The following is a 26,450-nucleotide window of genomic DNA, read 5'->3' as shown; positions in this document are numbered from 1 at the left end:
CCATTACTGTGGTGACATTTATTGAATGTAGCCTAATATTTTAAAGATCAGAAAAGTTTGGAAAACATCAAACCTCAGTTCTGTTCAGTTATGTCCAGTCAATAGCCACTGAAACTTTGAGAAAGAGTAATAATTTCAACTGTGCATTTTGATACACTGGTGTCCAAATGTTTCATCATAGACATTTATTCTCTGCAGACAAGGCAAATCTAGGGTTTCAATTAGATGTGTACAAATGATGCCTGAGTTAATCAAGTATTTAAGCAAATAAAGTACATTTGGGTGGTATGATCAGCAAAAGGGTGGAATTTTGTCTCGCAATCTGTTTCATTAATATAGAACACATTTCCATTTGATTCCATCAAGTTAAAATAAAATGCGAAAATAATCAAATGTGATGAAGTACCCTTCATGTGTAAAGTATTTAACTGAATTATTGAAAACTGGATATTTCCACATGATTATTTAGTATACAGTAATTCCTTTTGTCACTGAAATTACAGCAAAGATAACAATGTCATGATCTAAACTGTTAATGTAATAGAAAATCATCATACCATCACGATTTTGCCCATAACAACCAGCCTTTAGGCATAATTCTCTTTGTGCAGATTATGAAAAGCCCATTTTCTAATTTTGTAACAATCTTAAAGCCACTTAATTCAGCCAGTAATTAATTTTTAGATTAAAATCTAGAATGGTACTTCATAAAAGAATTAAATCGTTTTTCCTTCTGAGCATAAAAGGACACTGCTTCAGCAAGGTTTCAGCAATGCTTAATCGCTGACACAATATAAAGGGACAGAATCATTGTCTCCTTTTGTATTAATCGAGGCCAATTGAGTTTTTAATTTGACCTCGTCTTAATTAAAATCCTTGGTTTTATGTAAAGTGAGCTCTGTGTATCCTCAGGGTCATGAAAAGTGACCTGTTTATCGACCCTACACACAAAAAAACAAACAAATAAATAAATGAATAAAAAAATACAGCCAAACAGCTGACAGAATTCCATTTGTTTTGGGATATGTGCATTTTATCCATCTGCATGTGCAATGCCAAAAATTAGGCACCATGGGGACAAAAAAAAAGTATCTACCCTTGCATTAATATCATTCCTATTTATTCAACATGTTTTAATGGGGTGAAACCCAAGTCTGATAGTATATTATAGTATAATGCTTAGCACAGCAAAATAAGTCGCATATGACTGTGCATGTAGCGTGTGCACAATCTCTCGAAAGAGCTGAGAAGTCATTAACTCCGACACGTTAGTCTTAGATTGTTGGTCCTAAAGGCAATGTGATCCCTGAGGCTGAGACCCAGCTATCGGCTCAAACTCTAATTAGAGTCTAATCAGTTGTCTAGACTGCCCTTTAATATATTACTGCTCTAGGTCCAATGGCACTAGTGGTGTATTTTCACCCTTCTCTTTAAAAATTAGTAACCCCAAAACATTAGCTTTATAGTGTTACATTTTTTGAAAGACTTTATTGTGGCTTTGTTATCAAAAGTTGTGATCTTCATAATTATTAAACCCAGGAATCTGTTTTGATGGTTAAATTAAGATAAAAATTTCTTCTTTGTTCTTTAAAATGCAATTTAAAGCCATTATTTCAGAAAGCTAATTCTTAGTGAAACATGATATTCAATGAGGAAAAGGGTAGAGCAGGACTTGATATTATCCATTTAGAATTCATTGGACCATGAAAAATGGGCATTCTAAAGAAGAAAGGAGCCAGTCAGTTGGAAAAGGGGGGAGATGGGGGGGATGGGGGGTTGGGGCTGACAACTAAGAGAGATTTGTGGCATAAAAAGGAAAGTAGTTTTAGAGGCAAAGTTATTACATTTTGATGAAAAATTACAGAAACAAACTTTTTTATTCTTTTCTTTCGAAAACCATGCACTGATGTATTGAACACAATAAGATCAGGGAAGGTGTATTAAGAAAGTAAATAGGGTAAATTTGGATTTCAGTTCAGTAATTTTTGAAAAGTGTCTAGAAGAGACAAACTTTTATTTTCGTAAAACTCAAACCTCTCTAACAACATGGAGGGAAAAGAAAAAAAATGTAATACAATGTCGATCAATAGATGGATGCTTCTCAGAGTAACTCGGTTCTTAGAGGAGAGATATTGAAATGTCATTTTGAGACACTGGCTAGAGAAGAATTCATGGCAGATAATCAACTTGCAGAGACTATTGATGTGACAAACACAAAACAACACAGAGAGCTCATTAAGTGCAAGACTGCAATGCCACTAAAAATCAAACTTTAAAAAATGAACTCCAGTTCGATGTAGTGTGTTTTTTTTTTTTTTTTAATTATGATTACAGAAAAGTTGTTACAATGCATAATAATCTACCTTTCTCGAGTTTGTTTTATTTTTCCACATTATTAAGCTCATTAGACTGATTGAAATACAGTAGCTGTTGAGGTGAAACATTTGATTACAAACCCTTTAGTCTGTGGGGGATTTAAAAATCGTAGGACTTAGGCCTTAAAAATAGGCTGCTCTATGCAGTTACAAACACACATTTCTAGTACAATTTCACATATCGCTGTATTTTAAAATGTTATTTCAATTATAATGCAAAGCAAGAATGTGTTGCTTTATTTTAAGGTCAGTTTTCCCTGTTGCCAATTACTGTCATGGCAGCGTAACAGTCTGAATCTTACTGAACAATTTAAACTGTAGCCCTAGATGGGATGCCTGCGGACTACTCATATTCGACCCGCATTCCATTCACTGGCTGTAAGATTGCACAAAAACTGGAAAGCATAATATCTGACAAGCTCTAATATGGGTTTATGAAATTCTGGAAGGTAGGGCACAGGAAAATTGTGCCCTCTCTGCACAATGCACAATTACCACCACTTAAAATCATACAACTTCCTTGTAAAACCAGCTCTTGCATTCAAAGTGGTCTCCATCATTTCTGACCAAAGACCAGAACTAATCATTAAGCCCTATTCAAAGGCCAAACCCAAAGTTTCCACATTTCCATCCAGGGATTTATGTTTACATTTATTAATTTAGCAGATGCTTCTATTCAAATCGAATTACAAATGAGGAATATAACAAGCGATTAATCTTAAGGAGACAATAAACACAAAAACTGCTAGTATTTTCAGACGTTCGCAGCGCGTTAACCAATCAGGGACTCTGCTTTGGTAACGTGTTTATGACATGATCAGCGGTGGAGACCAGAACAAAGATAATAGTCTGTGTGTGGCCACCTATGATGTGTCATCATATTTTTATCGAGACAGGATTAAAAGGACCTTGTCTGGAAGAGGATCTGGTTAGTTGTAAAATGCTTTGCATGATTTTAGCAATTGATCATAGCCCACCTGCTCGCTAGCAAAATAGTTAAATTGCTGCTACTAGTTTCCAACTGACAAGATGATGTGTTTATTCAGAGGATCTGTGCAGAAAGAGATGGAAGCCCCTCCCATGACACGAATTCATGTCTGAACACACTTTGTTTAGACGCGCGAATAGAGCGAATTTGACGCGCGTCTGAAGCATCTGACTTCAAAATGTTCAAGCGTCCAACTAGATGCGAGTAAAAACTCTCATTTTTAAGAGGATTAATTTATTTTAAAAAATTATTTATTTTGTGAACTTTATAGTTTGGGTCTTTGAAATGATGCATTGAGAATTTATATCAGTCTGTGTGCTTAAGCTCTGCAAACTCATTAAAGACATCTGTTCAGTGGACTAGGAAAATGCTCCATCAATACGGCAGCAGCCGTTTGAAAAATGAAGAACAATTTGAAGAGCTAAACGGTCCAAGGAGAATGACATATGCTTGCCGTTTGGGCTGGAAGAGGCAAAAAGAGAGTGTGAAGAATTTTATAGTTCAGTCACATCATGTGTATATATACTGAGCACAGGAAAAATTATGTATTGTAAGGAGTGAAAAGATGATTCTTTATGCCTTCACATTAGAGATGGATGAATTCCTCTAAAGCTGTAGAGCTTTTTTTTTTTTTAATATAAAGTACTAAGCCTTTAAATTGGAGAGGTAGAGAAGGATTTTTAAAGGCTGTTAGTTACCTAAAGGGACCTCCAGAAAAATGTGGTTTCGAAGTGGTTTAGACATTGGGGGGAAACTTGGTAGCTGTACAGTGTAGGTTTGAAAGACTGAAAGCAGTAAGAAATAAAACTCAAAATAATGTGTTACAAAGAAATGTTCCCTCTGTAGATTTGGAAAAAAAGGTGCTATCTGAACATTTAGCACATTTATAAAGTGAGTTTAGTTATTCTTTACAGTTTGACTAAATGTCCAATAGTTGACAGGGGTCCTGATCCATCTAAAGGCCAAAAAGGCTTTTGCAAATGTCCGTTTAGTCCACATGTGAAATGTCTCAGCTCACTTCTATCTTTAAAATCATCATGTTGCTTGTCATTTTTTTCTTTTGTATTGTTGAGTCATAATCTATAGAGGAGGAATCTGCTGTGATCACAGTTTCACAGGGTTAAAGATCAGCTCTGGACTTTGCAGTGTGGCACTGTGGGAAAAAGAACAGGTAGGAGAATATCAAGAATGCTCTCATCTTTCTCACCCTTTAAATACAAGCACCACATCCTCTTCATGTTCAGAAAAACACTCATCTCTCTCTCTCTATTTGTGAGAGAGCAACTGCTAAAGGAATCTGTACATTTGTTACTGTATTACATATTTGTCTTAAAACACTTCAACAATTCCATATACCTAAGAGTAGACCTCAATTAAAATCTAAGGCAACTTTTTATTGTCTTTTATTAAGTAAATCAACCGTTAATCAGGAAATCTGACAGCTATTTCCTGACTCTTGATGGAAATCCATGGCGTCTCAAATTACCACCTTTCATGCATACGATTTCACAACCCCACGCATCAATTTTATTTTGTCACTTTCCAGATTCATTTGAATGACGTGAGCTTTTGCCACAAGAACAAAAGCCATCCTGATCTCAAGAGACAAGTGTGACTATGCATATATTTTGCAAAAGTCAATATACATACAAACCAATGTCCTCACCAAAAAAAGACAAAAATACATAGTCTCATAGCCTCTTCAGTTAGCAGAAAGTCAACAATAAATTAAAGCTGCAAGCAGCGATGAAAGGGCCCTCGCACCCAGGGCCACCGTTACCCGGTGGCCTTAGGGAAACAGTGAATAGTGGGTGACATGCATGTAAGCGAGTAAAAACAGGAGAAATACGCCAAAGTCTTTTCGACGTGCCACACTTCCTGCTGCCAACAATATTGGGATATAGATGTCTTTAGGCCAGGACTCTTATCGAACAAGTGAAGTTTGGGGCAGATTGGACATTGTATGCCTGAGTTACAACAACTTCCTGTTTCATGGCGAAACATCAAACATTTGTCAGGCCGCCGCGGACATGCCCTTCAACGAAAACTCAAGAATTTAACGTCTCAAAGGCCTTTAGATTAGGCTAACCAAATATGATGTTTATCTGATAAAATCTCTAGGAGGAGTTTGTTAAAGTACAACGTCTGGAAATAGCAAAAACTGCATAAAATTTGCAGAGAAAAATTAAAACATCTCACTTCCTGTTGGGTTTACAGATTTTGCACCCAAGGACTTTTTTGTACGTATTGGATTGTTTCATGTGTCTACTGAATTTCATACCTGTACATGAAACATAGCGTGAAGGGTGCTTAATTGAAATTCCACACATAATTCTGAAACCCATATCAGACGTAAATTTTCACCACTTCTGAAGCGTGTGCAAAGTTTCATGAGTGTTTGAGCATGTTTATGCCCTCAAAAATACGATTAATTTCGGGGGAAGAAGAATTGACTGAGCAATTACAATAGGGTCCTCACACCATCGGTGCTCTGGCCCTAAATATGACCACATTAAAGGAGTAAATCCTCCTAAAAAGTCCTGCTTTATTTCACTAAAGCAACTCCATATCCATAGAGGTAAGTATTACTGATGCTGATACAGACAACAAATCAAAAGACTATTTTTTAAATTTGCCTTCTTGCTTTATTTTCTTGCACTTTTTTCTGTCTGTCTTATTCAAATCCCCTTCATAGAACAGTTGCCATGGAGCACAAGCAACACTCTGATTACAGCAAGAGTGAATGGCCATTTGAATAGCAAGCTCTCACTGCTAATATGATATTGAGATGAAACATCATGCTGGTCTCTGTGAGAATATGCCATCTACCCTGTTGAGTTTCTCCAGTTGGTGTGGGCAGTGAAAGAGGGGGTGGAAACACCTGCAAATCCAAATCAAAGGCACACACAGCCACAATGTGGTGAGATGATGAGTTTTACCGCACAAAGGCCCAGATTATCTGGATCAAACAGGCATGAGAAGCTACACTGTGAACTCGGAATCACAAAGCGCTGAGTTAGTTGGCCCTGAACCTCCATGTCGATATAGAGGCCTAATTAAGGGTATTAATTACATCAGCGGCACAGTGGGGCTACAAAGGAAAGTTCAAAATCTTCTTTTTGTGTTTCTCATTGTAGCCAGTGTGTCATTTTCATGTCTCTGTAGTGCAGTTACAGAGGACATAATGGAGACATTCATTGCTCTACAGTGTAAGCCTTTGCAAGTGAAAATGTGAGCTGATGTGAAAAATTGTTTGACTGCATCAGTGCAACTGACACCGGATCAAATTAAAAATGTATATATAATAAAATTGCATTCTTTACACTGTGATTGGTTGCTCTTTATGGCTTCCCATCCAAGTCGTCAACAGAAAATGTGCAAGAAAAAAAATCTTTGATCTCTACATCAAGTCCTACACCAAAAGAGCTATGTTTTTATGATGGAAGGTCAAGTTAAAAACTTGAAATTTTGAAAACCTTTCTCAAAACTGCCTCAAGACCGACAAAAACGTGAACTTCGTAGAACATAGCTGTTTCATTTAGTTGCTCTCCATCTATATTGTTGTTGTTGTTTTTTTTTAAAGCAAAACACATCTTGTATGTACACCTCAATAGAAAATTATATATAGATATTTAATTATACATAGAGGAATTATAGATATGCAGACCTTGCTTGGTAGCTACTCTATGTATATTTACGATATTCATGGGTAATTAATCTGCAAGCTGATTAGCACTCACTTAAAAATGTTAGACTATCAGCCATATGTTTTGTATCACATACAGTACAACAAAGTTAATATTTATGATCAAAGACTTGATCTTAGTAGGAGGTAGTTTCTTTTCTTTTCGTGAGGTAGTTTCTTTTCTTTTTTTTTTTTCCTCGATGGGAGTGGGGGGCTTAACAATTCAAAAGGGTGCTAAGAAAAAATGTAAGTACATTATTAATAACTTGTTCTGTATAAATACTGTATTCATTATTATGCATGTATTGCATTTTATTTAATTTTCAATTTGACATTAAACCATTTATAAGGTCACATTGTAAAGTATGCACAGTTATTAAAGGATTAGTTAACTTCTGAATTAAAATTTTCTTGATAATTTACTCACCCCACATGTCATCCAAAAGGTTTATATCATTGTTTCTTCAGTCGAAAATGGATTTTTCTCCATATAGTTGACTTCACTGGGAAACAATGGGTTGAAGGTCCAAACTGTAGTTTCATTGAAGCTTCAAAGGGCTTTACATGATCCTAGCTGAAGAATAAGTGTCTTGTCTAGTGAAACAATCAGTCATTTTGATCCAGTGTCTACAAAGCGAACATGCAAAGACAAAGTCAAACGCCCTTTACAAAAAAAAAAAAAGGAAAACAACGACGTCACACGACCTTTCCAACATGAATACATAATGCGTGGCACATCGCGGAGAAGTGCAAGACAAGCATGGGGGTGAGTAAATTATCAGGAAATTTTAACTCTGAAGTGAACTAATCCTTTAAGCACATGCTACTAATTTCTCTGAACATCTTTATTATTAACTTATCAGCTCTTATTAAACCTGTCGGCTGACAGACAGACATATAGGTGTCTATGCATTTATTAATGTCTATAACAGTGGTTCTCAAACTTTTTTCCCAGTGGGCCGCACAGTGGTCCAATTGCAAGTCTCACGGTCCGCATATAATTTACATATGACGTCACCAATGCAAACCAATCAGATTTAATGTTATGGTATTAGCAGATAATACTATTATTATACCAAGATGTTGCACACAATAAATAACAAATAAAAACTAACTTACTGACATTAGCTTTACAATAATTATCAGTAATGCTCAATGAACACACAAACTGTATAAATCACTTTAAGTTGCTATTTAATTCTGTATGACTTTATGACTTTCTTCAACAGCATCGCAATAGTCACCAAACAATCACATAAACGCCTTAATAGGCAAATGTTTCTCACAAACAACACTGAGCGCACTGTATGCTAATTACAATCTCTGACGATATCAAGCATTCTGTCATGTCGCAATCCCTCGCGCAGCATCGGATCCGCGAGCGCGCGCAGAGTTGGGCTCATTAAAGCCACGGTGCGCTGATGCGGTTATTTTTACTGATTTAAAATAGGCCTACATCAAACAAACACATCGAATTCACAGTTCAGTCTTCTGAAATTGTAGGTTTTGCTTGTCAAGTACTTTACTACAGAGCAAACAGGAAGGCCGTCCATCTCGCTCATTAGGCCTAACAGCAAACTGATTCTTCCATTCTTCTTACCTTTACTACTGCTGCGACTCTTCTTGTTTGCATGTGTTCCTTCATTTTATCTTCCACATTTAGCTTTTCTCCTTTAATAACAAATTTGACCATTTTGAGGCTTAAATTTACTAAATTAATGGCTACTGTTTGAATTCTTCCTAAGCGCGCACTTGTGTTTGTTTCGTTAACTGAGTGATTGCGTCATTAGCCTACATTGCCTGATGTCTGAAAATAATAAATGCTCACCAAAATGATTTTATATGACAAATAAAGCATTATAGCTCATTTATATTTATTTAATTCACTTTAATTTAAATTTTAAAACAAAAATAAATTATTATTATTATTGTGGTCGGCATATCGCGGGCCGCATTGTGACGGGCCGCAGGTTGAGAACCACTGCTCCACACCCATTCAAATGCTGCGTCGCGCGACTCGTGTCCAATTACATCAAAAGTATGCTCACTGGATGTCATGGCAACTGAATCACGGAGGAAAACTTTAAATATCTCGCCTTCGCTTTAATTTCGGACCATCTCCAAAAAGGCATACAACACTAAACAAATTATTTTGACATGCGTTTATCAAAGTAGGAAATCCAGATTTTTAATCCCTTACACACAATTACTGCTCTTGAAATACGAAATGGAGGCGGGTCCGGATTGAATTCCCTCCGGGTCCGGATCCGGACCGGAGTCCGGACTTTGAGAAGTGCTGATCTATAAAGTCGCACCTGACTGGAACAGATAATGAAGGCTTTAAAACTGCAGAGAGGTAATGCTTTAATAATTGTAAACATAAACAGAAAGTTAAAGGTGCCCTAGAATTAAAAATTGAATTTATCTTGGCATAGTTAAATAACAAGAGTTCAGTACATGGAAATGACATACAGTGAATTTCAAACTCCACTGTTTCCTCCTTCTTATATAAATCTCATTTGTTTAAAACAGGCAAATCTCAACATAACACCGACTGTTACGTAACAGTCGGGGTGTACGCCCCCAATATTTGCATATGCCAGCCCATGTTCCCAACATTATGAAAGGCATTACACAAGGGCAGCCAGTATTAACGTCTGGAGCAGCACAGCCAAATCAACAGACTAGGTAAGCAAGCAAGAACAATAGCGAAAAATGGCAGATGGAGCAATAATAACTGACATGATATCATGATATTTTTAGTGATATTTGTAAATTGTCTTTCTAAATGTTTTGTTAGCATGTTGCTAATGTACTGTTAAATGTGGTTAAAGTTACCATCGTTTCTTACTGTATTCACGGAGACAAGAGCCGTCGTTATTTTCATTATTAAACACTTGCAGTTTGTATAATTCATAAACACAACTTCAGTCTTCATAAATCTCTCCAACTGTGTAGCATTAGCCGTTAGCCATGGAGCACAGCCTCAAATTAATTCAGAATCAAATGTAAACATCAAAATAAATACAATACTCACATAATCCGACGCATGCATGCCACATACATGACGAACACTGTGTAAAGATCCATTTGAGGGTTAGTATATTAGCTGTGTAAACTTTGTTTATGCACTGTTTAAGGCAAGCGGAGAGCATGAGAATTAAAGGGGCCACGCAGCATAAATCGGATCATATTTAATGATGAAACAACCTTTTCTCTTTTTCATTATCACTAGGCTAGGGTGAACAATGGACAAGATTTATTATTAAAATCTATATTATGTGACATTTATAATGTTAATAATATCCTTTACACTGCCTTAGAAGCCTGTACGAAATCAGTTCCGGGAGGTATCGATAGGGCAGCGAGGCAAGAAGTCAGCCTCCCAAACTTTTTGTCGACATGAGCTGCATCAGTTGGTGCCATGTGACTGGCTGATTTGATATAGGCATTAATAAACAGTTGAACAGGTTTATTGGTTGTTGAGTGTATGTGAATATACATAAATGACTGATCATATTATTTGCATATAATTTGCAATATTTGGGCAAAATGTTACTAATATATTTTTGTTTTTCAGACAGTCATAAAATAAATAAATAAAAATCAGGCAATGTTGCTGTTGTTTGCTACCACCTGTCAAAATATTTATTTTGAAAAACCATAAGTGTAGAGCCCTGGCAGTAATATACCTTGAGAACAATCCACTGCACATTTTTTCATGGAAAACAATTACACAGAAGTCTAAGGTACCAGGCAGAAAACAGCACTCAGGTTGATTCCATGGTATGCAGCACTATTGATCAGTTAATGCCCCTGTCTTTTTTACAGATTTAATCTGATGCTCTGCACATAAAAGCCTGGTCATCTGCTTCATATATAAGTGAGTTGGCAATTCAGAGACTTTCTTTTTTTGGCTTGTTTTTCCATAAGATTGGCAGCACAAAGATTTTGTTGTTGTTGTTGTTGTTGTTTGCTTTGAAAAAACAAACAAACAAAGAAACAAAAAAAAAAAAAAAAAATATTTGTGCTGCCAATCTTGTGGCAAAACAAGCCAAAAGAAATTTAACACTTTTTTTATTTTCCTAACTGTAGAAATTGAATGGATGAAATTTCACCATGCAGTAAACAAGAATGATATGGCATAAAGAAAAAAGAAAAAAAAAAGTAAAGTAAATAAATAAATCACTTTGTGGAGATAAATCAGCTCTATGTGGTATAGCATAAATAAAACTTAATTTTTGTGAGGAAGTCTTGCTGCCTGCTGTCTTCACTGGCTGCTACCATTTAATTCAGCGTAACCATCATGGAAATTTAAGAAACTGTTTGAAACACTTTTGTGACACTTTTGCACTTAGTTATGTCAGCACAATGTCAGCGCAAATACCACGCCTAACCACTCGCAATCCAGAGCTGTAATTTTCATTACTGAATTTGCATTGCATTTTCAATATGAAGGCACTGGCATGCATTTCTATGTAAATTAAGCTCATTATAGATTGTGCTTCACAAAAATTGGCAAGTACAATTTTCATCTTGTGATTACTGCTAAATAAAACTACGGTAAATGAACATAGCTAAGACTATATAAAACATTTTTTTGAGTGCACTTTCTGACATGTAGCCATTTTTGACATTAGCATGTTGCTAAGCTAACAACATGGTTCTTATAATGCAGCACACACAAATATGAATCACTTCTCTCATTTTATTGAACTATTTTTTGTATTTGTAATCTATTGTGCAGTGCATTAAATGTATAAGCAGTGGCATCTCGTTAGAGGACAGGAGGCACAGCCTACCCAAAATTTAATGCTGGAAAAAGGAAGAAGTGTGACTTTCTTGAAGAAGTGTGACTCAGAATGTGACTTTCTTGTTTAAAATTTCACCATTGTAACATTGTAACATAAAATATTACTGAAGTTGGGACCACCGCTGCTATTCCTGAAAGTGCCAAATCTGCTGTTTGGAAAACTGTGCTAAGGCGAGAGAAGGGGAGGGGAGGCAAATCCATAGCCACAGACTTTTGTCTCCATTTGTAAATCGAAATGTTGAGAAAAATACAATCACAGAGGAGGCTATAGCCTCCCTTGGTATATCAACCAGTCATCACAGAGACATAAATTATGTGATATTAGTTTGAACTATGGAGAGTAGAGATATTGAAGTTTTGATCACTAACAAATTTACCAAGATACAGTACCATTCAAGAAGCAGCTACAAATTAAAATGAAAGAAGTTAGAGTTATAGGCTACAGCAATTAGCTTTACTAAACGTGCTGAACGTGCACTTTTGACACAGACATTTAAAAGGACAGAAGGATTTTTTCTTCAAGTGATAAGCTAGATGAGTGAAATTATATTTATATTTTCTTTTCTTTTCTTTTCTTTTCTTTTCTTTTCTTTTCTTTTCTTTTCTTTTCTTTTCTTTTCTTTTTTACATTTTATTTATTATTTAATGTAATCCTCCATAAGGCTAACAACTGGCTGCACGTCGAAAAATTACACAAAAGGGGTGCCCTGTGTGTTAAATCGTTTCAGTTCAGAAGGCCTTTATTAACCCCCTGGAGCCGTGTGGAATATGTTTATGATGGATGGATGTGGATGGAGACACTTTCTTCAGCTCCTACTTGTTTGGTAAGGCTTACTGCCATTATAAAGCTTGGATGCGTCAGGATATTTATTAATATAACTCTGATTGTGTTCATCAGAAGAAGAAAGTCATATACACCTAGGATGGCTTGAGGGTGAGTAAAGCTTGGGATAATTTTAATTTAAAAGTGAACTAATCCTTTAAGAGGTCCTGACCAATTTAGAACATTTAGAACAATGTCACTCAACAGCCTCAGAAGTGCAGCTATGATTTTTCATGTCTTAAAATGTAGCAAGAAACAGTAAGGATTTATTGTGGTGGAATGACCTGAACATAACATATCAAGAAGTGTACAAATGGAAAGCCCTGCCACTGTTGCAATTTGCTGTGGCAGATACATGTTTTGGCTCTTTGTAGAAGCCACATTAGTGAGGATAGAGGCTACTAGGGCGGACTTAAAAAGGCCACAGTCAGTCTGGCCAGTCTGATAAGAGCGAATAGAGGTCAGGGAGTATCAGAAAACAAACTCAACATAAAGATACTGCTCTTCTACAGGACTAAAAGACGCATCCTCTGCCTGTCTGTGACTCCAGAGAGATGTTAGCATACACACGCTTGGTTTATTTATGTTTCCTATGCTTGTGGCTAGTGTTTTGACTAGGCAGAAGCAGAGACTGAACCCATGTGTGAAGCCTTTTCTCATGAGACAGTATCTCATTAGACTTTGATGCCAAGGGCATAAACTTCATTAATGTTTGCTTTATAGCACACACTTGCTCCTGTCACAGCAACAACTCCATATTGGCTTCCATACTGTTATCTCACACTTTGTTTACACATTTGAATACATTCTAATACTGATTCTAAAGTTATGTCCCAAATGACACACTATACACTATGCACTTATACACTGTGTACGTGTATGAATTTTATAAGGTTATTTTGTCATTCAACATAGGAGTCTGATAGCCCCTCCCCCACTGCAACTTAATTAAAGCTGTGACAAGTGTGGTTCGGTTAGTTTGGTTAATTAAGTGCATCATCCGGGTATTTAAAATGTACCTTTTTTTTGTCAGTGTGAACACACTACTTTACAGAAGAAAAAAGAAAACTTGGGGGGGGGTAAGAAAACTCGTTATTATACACTGCGTTCCAAATTATTATGCAAGAGAAAAATCAGTAAGATTTCAGTACAATAAACATTCAGATTTTAGTTTTTCTAAGAAAATGTTTGTTCATTTATTTATCCATGTCTTTTTAGATAACTGGTATCAATGTCAGACAAAATAATTTGCCAGATCTATGGAAACCCTACTTAGAGGTTGTTCCACATTATTAAGCAAGTCACAGTTCTCATGCAATATGGGGAGGAAGAAAAATCATTCTGAAGATGAAAAGCATGAAATGGTGCAATGTCGTGCAAAAGGCATGAAAACAACTAATATTGTGTGAAACTGAATGGAGATTATCGAATTATCATAAGATTTGTGAGTGATTTAGAGCACAGCAGAACTAGGTCAGATAAAGGCTTATTGGGGAAAGTTCCTGTCAAAAAAATGTATTGTATTAAAAGGCAGCTATAAAAAAAAGCCAGTGTTGAGCAGCAAACAGGTATTTGAAGCTCCTGGTGCCTCTCGAGTCTCAAGAAGCTCTCCATGCAGGCTGGCAGTTGTGCGTAAAGATGCATTTCAGCCACTCTAAACCAAACCTCACAAAGAGAAACATTTACAGTGGGTTTAGAAATACATGAAGACTCATTTTGAAATAGTTTTATTCACTGACTAATGCCGTACTACAATGGATGGTCTAAATGGATGGATTCCTGGATGGTTGGTGAATGGCCACCATGTTCCAACAAGACTGCGACGTCAGCAAGGAGCTAGTGGGTGATGATTTGGGCTGGAATACTGGGAAGTGAGATGGAGGGTATTAAAATGACTTTTGCAAGATATGTGGAGTTCATAACTGGCCATTTTCAGCTATGGTATAAAAAGGAGGATAGTGCATAGTACAATGCACTATGCACTATCCCATGCTGCAAAAAAACACCATAGCAATAAAACTGTTTGAAAATGTATTTCTACACCCACTGTAAATGTTTCTCTTTGTTAGGTTTGGTTAGTGGTGTCTAAAATGCATCTTTATGCACAACTGCCAGCCAGCATGGAGAGCTTCTTGAGACTCCAGAGACACCAGCAGCTTCAAATACCTGTTCGCTGCTCAACACTGGCTTTTTTTATAGCTGCCCTTTTAATACAATAAATGTTTTTGACAGGAACTTTCATTAATAAGCCTCTATCTGACCAAGTTCTGCTGTGCTCTAAATCACTCCCAAATATTATGATAATTCGATAATCTCCATTCAGTTTCACACAATATTAGTTGTTTTCATGCCTTTTGCACAACATTGCATCATTTCATGCTTTTCATCTTCAAAAAGATCTTTCTTCCTCCCCATATTGCATGAGAACTGTGACTTGCTTAATAATGTGGAACAACCTCTAAGTAGGGTTTCCATAGATCTGGCAAATTATTTTGTCTGAGATTGATACCAGTTATCTAAAAAGACATAGATAAATAAACAAACAAACATTTTCTTAGAAAAACTAAAATCTGAATGTTTATTATACTGAAATTTTACTGATATGTCAATTGCATAATAATTTGGAACACAGTGTATATCAAGTTTAATGAAGACACACAAAATTCAAGGTCTTCAGTGGCACAGCAATAGCAAGTTGGCTCGCAGTCCTGGCTTTTATCACGATCGCCATTTCAATAAAAATTAAAATAATGTTCTAAAAGTGGAAATACATGCATAACAAGTGTTTAATAATATTAAAAGTATTGGGTAGGGTTAGGGGAAGGTGTTGGGTAAAGAACGCATTGTAGTTATGTTAACCGACTGATACAAGCTGGTGCTCCAAAATCCCAGAAGTTTATCATGGGAATTTGCATTCATGCCAGGCGTGCATTCATTCCAGGGTAACCTTTAGTGTGGTTAAATTTATGTAGCCCATAAATGCTACATATTGCCGTTTATTCTATGTAGTTTTCATAACACTGGATATTCTACTATTTCATGCTTGCAGTACAACACTTACTGCAAATTATTTGAAGGTCTAAGCTCATTGGTTTCCAGGGCTTCTGAGGAGTTGCTTTACGTGTGTGAAACAACCTGGTCAAATCAATATTCATGTAAGTAAGCGAGTTTGATATCTTTGGGAAATAAATTAAATCACAACAGACCCAAGAGGCTTTCGGTTACATGTTTTATGTATATATCCAGGTAGGAGAGATGAGGAAATGCAAAATTCACTAAATGAGTTTAGTAAAATTGAATTTTTAATAACAATGTTCAGGATTCAGTGCCTCAGCACATTTGAGAAGAGGGGTAATAGCAGTTTCATTTTAGCAACCAGAGTAGACATAAATGGATTGATCTGTAAAAGTGCCCTAACGTGTTTAAAACATACTTCATGTTGAAGCAGTGTTGCTAAGTCTAATGATTTTACGATTCTTTTAAAAAGCTTTAAAAGCTGAATAGGTGAAAAACAAGTACCTGTCACTGAAAGCAACACTAATTTAGAAAAAAAAACAAATCCAATTCATTACCTATTGTTTGGCCTTGCTCACTGGAAACAATGTTCAAATGCTCACCCACAAATGCAAATTCTGTCATCATTCACTCACCCACATGTTGCTCCAAACCCTTTGGTTAATCTTCAAAACACAAATTTAGTTTAATTTAATTTCGTTCTGAAATGCCATTCTCCAAATGGCAAATAAAAACAATTTAGTGTTGTTGTTTTGTTGTTGTTGTTGTTGTTTGAGCTTTACAGTCTTGGTAATTATGAATTATGAACTATGAAAAGATGAAACTCATTCTCATTTTGTGTTTTATAGAAATGATAGTCAAGTCAACACCTTTATTTTTATATTGCTTTTTGCAATAGAAATTGTTTCAAAGCAGCTACACAATAATAAACAGGAAAGTAACAGAAAATGAGTTTGGAACAACAAGGGGGTGAGATGTTACCTTGAACAGTCCTGCATAGGGATTCATACATTGCACCATGGAGTCAGTTTGGGTCATTCAATCGCTGTGATTATTCAGTGTTCGAGTGCTGAGTTTAAATGTAGGCCATGCAATGCAATTGACCCCAGCGGCCACATCTCGGTAATGATTTGGTATATCATCACGAATGAAACTATAAAAACTCGTCCTTGCCTTTCCGTTCTGCTGTCTATTGGTCAGGGTCTCAGAGGAGAGTGATTACACCTAGCCTCAATGTACCCATTTGCTTGGATAAACAACGCTGTCACCATTGCTACATCAAACCCATAGAAGCCATCAGAGCAGAGTAATGGGGTCATTAACAGTGGCCCACATATTGGATCTGGTGTCGGCCAGTGGAAACAGCAGGGTTGCTCTTCTCAAAGATCAGCAGAGCATAATCGCCACATTTATTATTAAATAATACCAAGACAGTAAAATGTCACCTCTTCTCTCTACGCTTCTATCACAAGACAAATTTGACTGATTTTTCTGATCTGGTTAAATTGGAAATTAAGTCTGCATTAATGTATTTAGATGTGTGAAACTATAGAAGCAATGCACTATTGCTATGCGCCAATACTAAATTTTTCTGCCGATACTGATAGCCGATTATTCAGAATGATATTGGCTGATGCCAATGCCGATACAGATAGTTTGATTTTTCAAAAAACTCTCCCAAAAATTTCAAGCTATACAGGAAACCCTCTCACTACACTACTATACACTATAATATTAGAGGCTACAATTAACAACACAAGTATTATATTCAGCTGCTATTTATTTTAAGATATAATTACACTCAAATAAAAATGAATTGAAATTGCACATAAGGTAGTTTTCATAAACACTTGTCTTGTCACATGGCTAACAGTGAATAAGTTCCTCTCTAGTGTTTTTTTTTTTTTTTTTAGCTAACCAAGGAACTGTGAACATTGAAAAACATTATTGAGGTAAATGTGACCATTATGTGACATATTGTTCACAAGCTGATTTATTGACTTCTTTCCTGTGTTGAGAATGTGAATACATGAGACATGATATATTCCGGAAAGTTATACTGCATCTTTCAATATACCTTTTCATGTTCAAGCATGTTTTTGGAGATATCCCTTGTATTAATGTGGAAGAAAAGACTCGCACTCCACACTTCCGCTTGATCTGAGGTTATACAGCGATCTGTCACGTCACATTTAAGAGCGTCAAAATGACATTTATTGTTTGAATTCCATGATAAAAATGAACATAATTTGAAACTTGTGATTATTTGATGATGGGAGGTGCTACTAATAATGCAAATAAAAAATAATAATAAAAAAAAACCACGCAGACCTGGCAACCCTGGCTTGAACTACAGGTGATTCATGGGTCAAAAAGAGCCTGCTTTAACATTGTCAAGTTGTTAATGCATTACTGTCGCGTTGACTAAATTCAACACGAGAGATTTTCTTCACACACACCGTATGAGTTGCCGTCTGAACACGTTTTTTCCACACATCTGTCTGATCATCGGCTGTTTTTAAACAATCAGCCGATGGCCGATTTTTTTGGCTGATACTGATTGTTGGACAATAAATTGGTGCATCTCTAATTTATATATAGTTCAAAATATTTATACTGTGATCTGCAACATTATGTAAAATTCTTTTAATACTACTACAAATGAGCATATACTTCACATGTAATAATGCCAGAATCCTTCAAAAAGGCAGACCTGTCGTTAAAAAACAATGCTTATATCCCACATGTATCAGAGTAAAAGGATTATTCAACAAGGAAAAAAAAAATATATAAGGCAAGACCTCAGTTGTTTCCAAGGTAAAGCAATTTATTCTAAGATTATTATTAGATCCAAGATATTCTACATGTATCTTCACCCAAACTCTAGTACAAGAGGGACTCTTAATTACTGTATAATATTAATGTCTGAATAGGTAAGGTAGATTCCTGTTAAATTCTGCTGTGCTGTTGATTAATGGTTAATTGCACAGGCATTTAAAATTCATCTCTTTTTTTCCTCCTTAAAAAGCTGTTTAGAATATAGAAAGGTTTAGAAAGCTGCCTGTATTGGCAGCTTGTGACATTTGTTAAGTCAACTTTTTGAGTGGAACCATGACTCATAATCAATCAACTTTGTTTTCCCTTTCTTTTTTCTTTTTCTTTTCTTTTTTTTTCTGTGAAGAGGTTTTTTTGTTTGTTTGTTTGTTTTTTTGGGCGCTGGGTGGAGGTTGGACTTTTGACAGGCTACTTAGCAACCAATTAGAAAACCTTGGCCTGGTTTCACAGACAGAGCTTAGACTAAGCTCTGAACTAGATCTTAGTTCAATTAGGACAATTTTTTTTTTTTTTTTTTTTTTTTTTTTTTAAGTTGCTAACATATTTTTGTCCAAACTGTAGTCACATTTTGTGACTACATACCATTAATCTTTTACCATACCAATTTAATCTTTGAAGGTATAAATGCAGCAAATTTTGGCTTGTGCTTCCCTAACCAAAGCTAAATTTCTTTTCCCATGTAATGCATCAGCCATGGTTCCACACTGGCTAAAAAAAACATCTGGCTCAACCTGCTACATCAGCTACGCCACAAAACTCTTGCTATAGGATGAGCTGCAAGAGATTAAAGGTTCTGAGTGGACCGTTTTGAATGTTTTGATGGTGCCTGTGAGTCTCAATATTTATGCTTTTGGGGGAGATAACCCCATGAATGGCATACTAACAGTATTCAATGAACATTACACTATAAACCCTAATGCTCAAAATAATTAATTAGTTTGAGTACGACAAACTTAAATTAAACAAATTAGTTTGGTCAAATTAACTTTTATGAGTATTTAGCACTTTCTTTTTCTTTCAAGTTCACAGAACTGATATATTTCAAGTAAACTGAACTGTTTCATTGTTTTGAGTTTTATGGACTTATTTCGTTTAATTTAGACAAAATTAAGTTTACTGAAACTGTGGGCATTGTGCATTGTTTGGCAAGTCTTCCAATAATGGAAGATAAGCCATTGCACTGAGACAAACATTTTTCACAGCTGTCTTGTATTAGCCTGATGTGGTCATACTCAATTCTAGTTCGAATATGGGTCTGATACTGCTCCATTGGGCTTTGATTATGGAGGCGTATTTCAACCAATCCAGGAAAGACTTCAATTGGATAGACCTACAACCAATCAGAGCTACAGAGTAAGTGATGTATGTTGAGCGACGCATAGTTGTCAACAGAACTCAACTGCACACATGCTGGAACTAGTAGAAGATGAGCGTAAACAATCTTTGCCGGTGTTGTAAAAAGAATAAGTATACAATGAGTAATTGCCAATTAATGCGCTGTCGATATTTTCTATAACGGACGCGATGGCGGAATCTACACATCTCAGTTCTTCAACAACAGCCATCATTGTTGTACCTACTTCAACCCAAGCGCTCTTTGATGACGTGGCTGATTACGTTTCTGGTGATAATCTGTCAATCATCGCCCTGACAAATGTGATTGGTCCGAACAGTTTCTGTTCGGGCATAATTACTCCTCTACGGATCGAGTCCAGACCGAAGTCCCCGACCTCAAAATGTTTGGGCGGGGCTAAGTTCAGTTGGCATCCAGGCTAGTCTTGTATAGGGTTTGACACGAATTACACATCATGTTTTAAACTAGACAAATGATAAATTGAGTGTTTTATAATTAAAGGAAACAAAGGACATATAAAGATTGCTTAATGCATAATGTGACACTTTTTATGTGTAGTATCGCTATTGTTGTACCACTAGATTCTCTGCGTAAGCAGGCTCAGAGGTGTGCTTATATTTACACACATTTCTACGTATAAGTACAAGTTGGTGAGTCCCACACTTTGCGTGAAATTGTTCTTACGCACTCATTACGCACAAATCTGTCCGTACGCACCATTGATAAATGAGGACCCTGGAGAGTTACCATCATGGTGACAAGTGGTACATGTGGCTTGGTTTAATAGCAAGTATGTTAGTGCTTTATATTGCTGCACTCATTCAGCAAGTGCTATATCATTCTATTGTTAGCATGTTAGCAAATTAACAAGTTAGCATTTTCTGAATTAGCTTGCTAGCTAAGTTTACACTAATAAAAATGTTCACATTGAGGTTACATGAAAATTGAAAAGCGAAACATGAAAAGTTAAAATTATGAATTGCTGTACTCAAACATTTCAAGTTAAGAACAATTCAGATATATGAATAGACTTTGACTTAGACTTTGAAGTTTTGCAATAAGGCAATAAGTTTTGCCAACTTATTTGGGTTTACAGTGTAGGTTAAGATAATGTATTTTAACATTAAAAATCATACATTACGTTTAAAAATTAAAGAGCAAATACACTTCAGTTTCCTGAGAATGCTAAACTTACAATACCATCTTACCCCTGTAGTCATTTGCATACTCAGTTAAATGTTTGAATAAAGAAACTTTTGAAATAAAGAAACAGCATGATGATGGACTATACACTTGCTGGATTCTCTATGGAGACTTGCACATGAACTCTTTTCAAATGTATTGGTATTGTGCTGCTCTCATGGCCCTCTCTGGTGGGAACAGACCATGGGGAACTAAATGAGGTCTTGAGACGTGTTGTTGCATCTGGATTGAATATCAAGGAATAAACTTCAGGTCGTGTTTCTATTGACAGGGGGTATGAGGGTTTAGGGAGCAGCCTTCCATGCATTATTACTGTGTCCTTGGTGTGAATGCAATCTCTATTTTCTGTCTTTCATTATCAATCCAATGATCCGCCAAAGGTCTAATGTCCATTGAATGCTGATGACAGATTGAGCGGTGATAAGGAAAGTCATAGCAGAAATAGATGCACCAGAAGGCAGAGATGTATTGCACTTTCATAAAAAGATTCTTATAGACGCTGTACAAGTCAGTGTTTAACCTTGTAAAGTCTGACATATGAAATAATAGTCTGATTTTTATTTATTTATTTATTTTTATTTTTATTTTTTTTTAAATGGAAAAGTTTATTGAACCATCAAGCTTTATGGTTTATATAGTATGATATAGAAAAATATGAGATTACAAGCCAATTTTATCAAATGCAAGACATCTTTTTTACAAGATTTAAAAAAGTGTAGGATAATCATGTTACGTCCACCGTCTCGTCCAGGTTGTTTGACTGTCACGTGTTCCTTTGTGTTTTGTTCCCGCCACTCATTATTCACCATGGACACTGATTTCATCCCCAGCTGTTTCTGGTTTGTGTGTGTACTTAAGTTCCTCCCTGTCTTCAGTCCAGTGTCCGGTATTGTTGTATGTTACCAGTGTTTCTATGTATCCCGACTCCTATATGTGATTAAACTACGTTATTGCTTCTTATCCTGCCTTCCTTGTCCTTGATAGTACACCACCGTAACAGAATACCGGACCTAACACTGAAAATGGATTTCGGCGGCATGTTCACGCTTGTTGCAAGGAATAACCCCGATTTTTGTTCGTTCACCAAGGAATTTATCTGTGTTGCACTCGCCTGCCCCTACGACGACGACACCCTGAAGTCGTTGTTCTGGATCGGGGCCAACTACCATCATCCTGTGGACCTCCCAGACACCCCCGGACTCAGCTGGATGGAACATATCCTCAGGTGTCTGGAGAGTGTTCGTCCCCGATCCAGAGCACAGCCAGACCCAGAGCCCGTATCTTCCCCACGAACCGCGGAGCACTTGTGCGAGCCCCCCGCAGACGGAGAGTTACCACCGGCAGCTAAAGGTCAGCCAGATCCCGAGACCCCGAGGACAGAGGTGACCTGCGCCCAGGAAGTGGAACTCCACCAGACGTCTGACCAGGGGTGTGAGCCCACGACATCTGCGGACGAGGGAGAATCGACTACGGAGAGGGAGGACTGGCTGATTGACTTCAGCGATGAGTCTACGCCCACCCAAACCCACCCGTCATGTTTACCTTCGTCATCTAACAGAGACATTACTATGGACTGTGTTTTATTTACAGATTCCCTATCGACGCTGTCAACACCTCGCTCAGCCAGTCCTCCTACTACATCACTGCTGGATGTCATCTGCCCTGCGCCGTCTCCGGGGAACCCCTGTGACGTAGAGCCGCAGGTCACACTCCAACCAGCAGCACGTAGGCCAGAGGTTCCGGTGGCTTCGCCTCCAGCTGCCGTCCTCGTCGCTCCATCTTGGCCCGTCGACCTGCCGGCTCCGTCCAGGCTCCTCCCAGCTACGGTTCCGCCGGAGACCCTCCGACTGACGGCTCCTCCGACCTCCCTCGTCCGGCCGGCTCCCCCTTGGTCAGTCGTCCCTCCTCTTCCGCCACGGACTTTCGAGACGTCGAGTACTCTCCGCCCCTCCACCCCTTCGGCTACAGAGGGCTCCTCCTTCCCCTCGGAGTCGCCTCTGTCCTCGGTCGAGCGACGTCACCGCAGCCCTCGGGATCTCCAGCTACACCTCCGCTGATCGTCGCCTGTACATCACCGCAGTCTCCTAAACCAGCGACGTCGCGGGAGTTCGCCAGCTCTCCGTCTGCGCACCAGAATCCACCTGCCGAGTCTCCGTCGGTCATCCCCCAGATGCCTTCAGTCCGCCCTTCAGCATCTGGACTCCGCCCTCCATCTACCCGGCCGTGGACTGTCGGATCTGGGGAGCTCTGGGTCTGTGCCAGCGGTCATCCACCCACGCCGCCAGGGGATCGTCGTCTTCCCTCCATCACTCCATCACCTTCACTCCGCCCACCTCCAGAGCCCCCTCCGGCCACCCCTGTGATGTTCCTCCACGGCGCGAGGACGCGCCTTGCCGGAGGGGGGAGCTACTGTTACGTCCACCGTCTCGTCCAGGTTGTTTGACTGTCACGTGTTCCTTTGTGTTTTGCTCCCGCCACTCATTATTCACCATGGACACTGATTTCATCCCCAGCTGTTTCTGGTTTGTGTGTGTACTTAAGTTCCTCCCTGTCTTCAGTCCAGTGTCCGGTATTGTTGTATGTTACCAGTGTTTCTATGTATCCCGACTCCTATATGTGATTAAACTACGTTATTGCTTCTTATCCTGCCGTCCTTGTCCTTGATAGTACACCACCGTAACAAATCAAGTAACCTAATTTGCTTCAGATTTCTTGAAATATAACTAACAATATAAAATCTAAAGAAAATCTTTTTCTTTATGAAAATCATAAATTTTTTTACTGCAAAACGACATGTGTATCACGACCTGAAGGTGGACATTTTTAGAATTGTAATAAAAGGCCTTTTACTTGCTAAATTAAAGGCAGATTAGAGTAGATTGTTTGTAGAACAGTTTTTTCAGCAAAGTTTTGATCATGTTGATAATTTAGAGGCCTTACAAATGTGTGCATCCAATAGGATACAGTAAGCTTTAAAGGTGCCCTAGATTGTTTTTTTACAAGATGTAATATAAGTCTAAGGTGTCCCCTGAATGTGTCTGTGAAGTTTCAGCTCAAAATACCCCATAGAATTTTTTTAATTAATTTTTTTAACTGCCTATTTTGGGGTATCATTAACTATGCACTGATTTTTTCAGCACGGCCCCTTTAAGAGATGCGCTCCCTCTACCCCACGAGCTCTCGACTATTTATACATTGCATAAACAAATTTCACACAGCTAATATAACCCTCAAATGGATCTTTACAAGATGTTCGTCATGCATGCTGTATGCATGCTTCGAATTATGTGAGTAAAGTATTTATTTAGATGGTTACGTTTGATTCTGTGTGAGTTTGAGGCTATGCTCTGTGGCTAAAGCTAACATTACACACTGATGGAGAGATTTATAAAGAATGAAGTTGTGTTTATGCATTATATAGAGTACAGACTGCACGTGTTTAAAAATGAAAATAACAACGACTCTCGTCTCCGTGAATACAGTAAGAAACGATGGTAACTTTAACCACATTTAACAGTATATTAGCAACATGCTAATGAAACATTTAGAAAGACAATTTACAAATATCACTAAAAATATCATGATAACATGGATCATGTCAGTTATTATTGCTCCATCTGCCATTTTTCACTGTTGTTTTTGCTTGCTTACCTTGTCTGTGCACAGATCCAGACGTTAATACTGCCTTTCCTTGTGTAATGCGTCGAATGGGCTGACATTATGCAAATATTGGGGTCATACATATTAATGATTTTAGTGGAATGTTAGCAAACCCAGATGATAACCTGAAAAAATGTGGACCTGCTCTGTCAGACACCTCTCTTCACTGGAATTTGAAAGACAGGGCAAGATTTGGTGTATAGAGCTGCAAAGCATCTTTCTAAAGTAGGACATGATGGTCACTGTCACTTCAATTCATTATGTGCCCACGACTATATAAAGTAGGAGAGCAGAAAGTGCTTGCCAGGCTGCCATGCCACTGACAACACGGCACACAAGATACATCTCGAACAAACCCCCACGCATGAAGTGCCCATACAGAGCTGTAGCAGACGTCACCTCACTTTCAACAGCGTCCTCAAAGATCACAGCAGGCTGGTACTTGAGCTGTAGAAATCCCTATAATGTGTACTTCACCACAACTTGCATGTAAACACTTGAACTTGTAGCAGTTCGTTGTTAGAGGAGTAAAGATTAATGGCAAAATACTTGTACTTCAGCTTAACAAGTTACACTAGAGATTTCACGCTAAAAATATGTACAGTATATGCAGAAACTTCCACAAGAGTTAACTTCAAAAATCACAGTTAGTGGACGTGTGTATAAGCTTAAGCCTATTGGTACCACTTTATATTAATTGTCTTTAACTACTATGTACTAACATTTAAATTATTCATTTGATACAATGCACTTAATGTGTACATGTTTTTACATTGTAGTTATATTAAACATTAACCATGTAATTATAGCTGTAATTAATTTCTGTTATTACATCTATAATTTCACTCTAATTAAACTCTACATTCCAATTGACCCTTCACTTACCCCTTAACCCAACTTGGTGCTCTGTGTATATCTAAGTATAGCGAGAGCGATTCAAAAGCGTCGCTTTAAGTCCAGCAATCCTGAAGAGAACTATTTACTTCACTTCTGAATGAATCAGCCGTCTGAATGAATCGAATGAATGAATGAACAACTTAATCATTAAGACATTTACTGGCACCTACTGGCAGTTTAAGTTGATTATGTAGAGTATAATTTTATTTTTTACAAAAAGCTACTTGAAGCTACTTTTTGTAATCTGCTTTACACAATAATGACTTCAAATTATCCTTTGGGGGTAATATCTCAGTTAAAACTGATGTGCAATTAAATTGCGATTAATTAGATTAATTAATTGCCACATAGGCCCGGTTTCACAGACAGGGCTTAGCCAAAGCCAGGATTAGGCCTTAGCTCAATTAGAATATTTAAATTGCTTTTATAAACATACACCCCAAAAAACAAAAAAACATTACTGGTGTGCATCTTGAGACAAAACAATGGCACTGACTTATTTTAAGATATGTCAGTGTTAGTTTCTTTCAGTTAAAACAGCTCAAACATGGATTTTAGTCTAGGACCAGCTTAAGCCTTGTCTGTGAAACCGGGGGATAATGTAATTAATTTGATTAAACATTTTAATCGCTTGACAGCTCTAGTTACTACATGTTTTACTAAAGTAATAACAGTGAATTATGCATAATTACAAGTAACTAACCCTAAACCAAACCCTAACTGTAACTCTATAGTAAGTACATGTAGGTAAATAATTAGGGATATGCCTCTCAAAAACAGCACAGTCATCATCAGGCTTGTC

The 26,450-nt window shown here is 37.4% G+C and overlaps 1 protein-coding gene across 1 annotated transcript in view; it reads right to left on the bottom strand.

Moving 5' to 3' along the window:
- Positions 1-26,450, bottom strand: part of grid1b (glutamate receptor, ionotropic, delta 1b) — a 486,415-nt gene that overhangs the window by 259,759 nt on the left and 200,206 nt on the right. The window lies entirely within an intron of this gene.

The sequence above is a fragment of the Chanodichthys erythropterus genome, chromosome 19 (genome assembly GCF_024489055.1).
Source record: "Chanodichthys erythropterus isolate Z2021 chromosome 19, ASM2448905v1, whole genome shotgun sequence".
In the NCBI taxonomy this organism is placed as follows: domain Eukaryota; kingdom Metazoa; phylum Chordata; class Actinopteri; order Cypriniformes; family Xenocyprididae; genus Chanodichthys; species Chanodichthys erythropterus.
Note: the sequence above shows the minus strand (reverse complement) of the source record. Positions and strands in the feature narration are given on the sequence as shown.